The sequence below is a fragment of the Schistocerca americana genome, unplaced genomic scaffold (genome assembly GCF_021461395.2).
Source record: "Schistocerca americana isolate TAMUIC-IGC-003095 unplaced genomic scaffold, iqSchAmer2.1 HiC_scaffold_47, whole genome shotgun sequence".
NCBI classification, from domain to species: Eukaryota; Metazoa; Arthropoda; class Insecta; order Orthoptera; family Acrididae; genus Schistocerca; species Schistocerca americana.
In genome coordinates, this window is record NW_025726203.1 from 1157501 (window position 1) to 1162500 (window position 5000).

Here is a 5000-nt window from a genome sequence, read left to right on the forward strand (position 1 = left end):
GCATGGAACAACACCCAGTGCATCCTCTCCGCCACATTAGACAATCCACACTGTCATAACCAGACTGGGAGGTCCACTCAGAAAACAGAATATCCCACCCTCCCGACAACCACCATTGCTCAGCCAAGCCACCAACACCCACACATGTCCTACACAGGGGTGCACCCAACATCACAATACTGCCTCCTCTCACAGCACACAAACAATGGCAGGAATGAAAGACACACGTCTGCCACAAGCATGGAATGAGAGCGCCGCCTGTCATGAGCCAAAGGTGCATCCTGACGTGGCAAATCAGATGATGCCGCAGGCATCCACTTACTATAATCACAATCAACAAACCGGCCGCCCCCCCCCCCCCCCATTAAACCTTTCCTTACAACAATGTGTACCGTAACCTAACCTATATCGTACCGTAACCTAACCTATGTCGTACCGTAACCTAACCTATGTCGTACCGTAACCTAACCTATGTCGTACCGTAACCTAACCTATGTCGTACCGTAACCTAACCTATGTCGTACCGTAACCTAACCTATGTCGTACCGTAACCTAACCTATGTCGTACCGTAACCTAACCTATGTCGTACCGTAACCTAACCTATGTCGTACCGTAACCTAACCTATGTCGTACCGTAACCTAACCTATGTCGTACCGTAACCTAACCTATGTCGTACCGTAACCTAACCTATGTCGTACCGTAACCTAACCTATGTCGTACCGTAACCTAACCTATGTCGTACCGTAACCTAACCTATGTCGTACCGTAACCTAACCTATGTCGTACCGTAACCTAACCTATGTCGTACCGTAACCTAACCTATGTCGTACCGTAACCTAACCTATGTCGTACCGTAACCTAACCTATGTCGTACCTTAACCTAACCTATGTCGTACCTTAACCTAACCTATGTCGTACCTTAACCTAACCTATGTCGTACCTTAACCTAACCTATGTCGTACCTTAACCTAACCTATGTCGTACCTTAACCTAACCTATATTGCGCCTTAACCTAACCTATATTGCGCCTTAACCTAACCTATATTGCGCCTCAATGTAACCTATATTGCGCCTCAATGTAACCTATATTGCGCCTCAATGTAACCTATATTGCGCCTCAATGTAACCTATATTGCGCCTCAATGTAACCTATATTGCGCCTCAATGTAACCTATATTGCGCCTCAATGTAACCTATATTGCGCCTCAATGTAACCTATATTGCGCCTCAATGTAACCTATATTGCGCCTCAATGTAACCTATATTGCGCCGCAATGTAACCTATATTGCGCCGCAATGTAACCTATATTGCGCCGCAATGTAACCTATATTGCGCCGCAATGTAACCTATATTGCGCCGCAATGTAACCTATATTGCGCCGTAACCCAACACACGTTGGGCCTTAACCCAACACACGTTGGGCCTTAACCCAACACACGTTGGGCCTTAACCCAACACACGTTGGGCCTTAACCCAACACACGTTGGGCCTTAACCCAACACACGTTGGGCCTTAACCCAACACACGTTGGGCCTTAACCCAACACACGTTGGGCCTTAACCCAACACACGTTGGGCCTTAACCCAACACACGTTGGGCCTTAACCCAACACACGTTGGGCCTTAACCCAACACACGTTGGGCCTTAACCCAACACATGTTGGGCCTTAACCTGCTCTGTAATTGTCATACGACGCGTTAAATTAGTGTAGTGTTGCCTAACTGCAACCCCCGCAACATAGTTTGCTACTCGCACTGCCCGGTCCGCAGTGTATCGCTTCATGTTAAACACCTTGCAGCTATACACTGTAATGTGGATGGCAGCAGGACGTACATGCTCAATGCCCTTTGCAGTTGTTCATTGGCATTTGCAGTTGTTCATTGGCATTCGCATGGCGAAGCACTTAGCCTACGCTGTGGTACGGCCTGTGTCAACTGTCCGCTGATGTTGTACGTCCAAATCACACACTGTACTGCACATTGGTCCTCATGTACTGAATGATACATCGTGGTACATGTGACCGTACAACGACTGCGCCAACAACGGCGAACCATGCGGTCCAAATGTTGTGCACTCAGCTACGTGTCGTCTCCCTATAAGAGCTGGATTGCAGTGTGGTATGCCCTGGATGGCGATCAGCATGAGCCGTCTGTTGATGTAGTGGCGCGTGTTGTCAGACGTAGTCGTCTCTTCTCACACACCGTGATAGCATGGTGCACTGCGTTCCACATCTGCGACATGCGACAGAGGCCGGTTGACAGTCGTTCGCGCAATGGACATCGCATACGTACGGGGGCCACCTTCCACGTGTTCGCGAAGCGTGCACATGTTGTTGCGTGTATGTGGGCAGACATAGTGTGTCGTGACACCTGACACAGGCATGCAACAATCGTTGAATTTGCAAATGGCGATGGACGCCTACGTTTGCTGGTGACGTTACGCAAATGAACAACTGGTAAACCGTTGTGGTGCGGTTGTTCTCGCTAGAGGTGAATCAGTGATGGCGACGATCGGTTGAGCTACCAACCGGTTGTTCCAGCGATACCCACCATGCCCACGAACGTGAATGGCATCTGGGTGTGAAGCGATACGCGGCGGTGGCTGGGTGGGACCGTCCCCGGCCGGTGAGGGGGGGCCTCCCGGCGTGCTGGCCGCGCGGTGCGTGGGCGCACGCGCTACAGCCGGCTGGTGGGGGCGGCCAGTGGCAGGCGCGCCGGCCGACGGAGGCGGCAGGCGGCGCAGCTGCGCGCCGGCGCACCCTGCACGCGGCGCCGTGCGGCCAAAGTAGGTCCTCGCGGGCCCGGTGCGAAGCGCGGTGGACATCTGCAGTGTGCTGGTCCGATTGAGGACTGTGTGCGCTGAGGATGCGCCGCCGCCCGGCGCTCGGCGCCGCGACGCCGTCTGCTGCTCGGTCGCCTCTGCGGTTCTCGCAGGTGGTTTGTATCGCAGCTGTGCGGACGTGTTGGCGCGTGCGCTGTGCTGGGAGAGTTCGCTTCGGCACCCAAGTGGGGCTTTTGTCCTTCTGTGGCGCTGGCGTTGGAGCTGCCGGTCACCGTAGGTGGCGCGTGTTGTCTCCCGCCGGCAATGCCACGACAGCACGCTCCCGGGCCTCTGTCGGCAGCGGCAAGCTCAGTTGGGAGCACGGGTGGTCGCACCTAAAGCGTCTACTCGCCAAACTCCGGGCGATTGCGCCTCTCTCGAACCCGACCAAGTACTTAGGACGGCGCTGCGCGCCGCCGGGACCTGAGAGGGTTTCGAGGTGTATGGTGCAGGGGAGCTCAGCCTCCTCCTGTTTGCAGAATAATTGAGCGGACGCTTGCGTGTTCGCGTGGGCCCCCGGGACACACTCCCGGGCGGCCGGCTGCTCAGCTCTAGTTGACGCAGCTCCCTGGTTGATCCTGCCAGTAGTCATATGCTTGTCTCAAAGATTAAGCCATGCATGTCTCAGTACAAGCCGCATTAAGGTGAAACCGCGAATGGCTCATTAAATCAGTTATGGTTCCTTAGATCGTACCCACGTTACTTGGATAACTGTGGTAATTCTAGAGCTAATACATGCAAACAGAGTCCCGACCAGAGATGGAAGGGACGCTTTTATTAGATCAAAACCAATCGGTCGGCTCGTCCGGTCCGTTTGCCTTGGTGACTCTGAATAACTTTGGGCTGATCGCACGGTCCTCGTACCGGCGACGCATCTTTCAAATGTCTGCCTTATCAACTGTCGATGGTAGGTTCTGCGCCTACCATGGTTGTAACGGGTAACGGGGAATCAGGGTTCGATTCCGGAGAGGGAGCCTGAGAAACGGCTACCACATCCAAGGAAGGCAGCAGGCGCGCAAATTACCCACTCCCGGCACGGGGAGGTAGTGACGAAAAATAACGATACGGGACTCATCCGAGGCCCCGTAATCGGAATGAGTACACTTTAAATCCTTTAACGAGTATCTATTGGAGGGCAAGTCTGGTGCCAGCAGCCGCGGTAATTCCAGCTCCAATAGCGTATATTAAAGTTGTTGCGGTTAAAAAGCTCGTAGTTGGATTTGTGTCCCACGCTGTTGGTTCACCGCCCGTCGGTGTTTAACTGGCATGTATCGTGGGACGTCCTGCCGGTGGGGCGAGCTGAAGGCGTGCGACGCGCCTCGTGCGTGCTCGTGCGTCCCGAGGCGGACCCCGTTGCAATCCTACCAGGGTGCTCTTGAGTGAGTGTCTCGGTGGGCCGGCACGTTTACTTTGAACAAATTAGAGTGCTTAAAGCAGGCAAGCCCGCCTGAATACTGTGTGCATGGAATAATGGAATAGGACCTCGGTTCTATTTTGTTGGTTTTCGGAACCCGAGGTAATGATTAATAGGGACAGGCGGGGGCATTCGTATTGCGACGTTAGAGGTGAAATTCTTGGATCGTCGCAAGACGAACAGAAGCGAAAGCATTTGCCAAGTATGTTTTCATTAATCAAGAACGAAAGTTAGAGGTTCGAAGGCGATCAGATACCGCCCTAGTTCTAACCATAAACGATGCCAGCCAGCGATCCGCCGCAGTTCCTCCGATGACTCGGCGGGCAGCCTCCGGGAAACCAAAGCTTTTGGGTTCCGGGGGAAGTATGGTTGCAAAGCTGAAACTTAAAGGAATTGACGGAAGGGCACCACCAGGAGTGGAGCCTGCGGCTTAATTTGACTCAACACGGGAAACCTCACCAGGCCCGGACACCGGAAGGATTGACAGATTGATAGCTCTTTCTTGATTCGGTGGGTGGTGGTGCATGGCCGTTCTTAGTTGGTGGAGCGATTTGTCTGGTTAATTCCGATAACGAACGAGACTCTAGCCTGCTAACTAGTCGCGTGACATCCTTCGTGCTGTCAGCGATTACTTTTCTTCTTAGAGGGACAGGCGGCTTCTAGCCGCACGAGATTGAGCAATAACAGGTCTGTGATGCCCTTAGATGTTCTGGGCCGCACGCGCGCTACACTGAAGGAATCAGCGTGTCTTCCTAGGCCGAAA

The 5000-nt window shown here is 53.3% G+C and overlaps 1 non-coding gene across 1 annotated transcript in view; it reads left to right on the top strand.

The window, feature by feature from the left end:
• The first annotated feature begins 3388 nt into the window (after nt 1-3388).
• The window catches only part of LOC124584058, a 1910-nt gene continuing 298 nt past the window's right edge, over nt 3389-5000 (top strand). Inside the window, exon 1 of the ribosomal RNA XR_006974474.1 lies at nt 3389-5000. This exon is cut by the window's right edge and continues 298 nt beyond it. This is a non-coding gene — a ribosomal RNA (small subunit ribosomal RNA).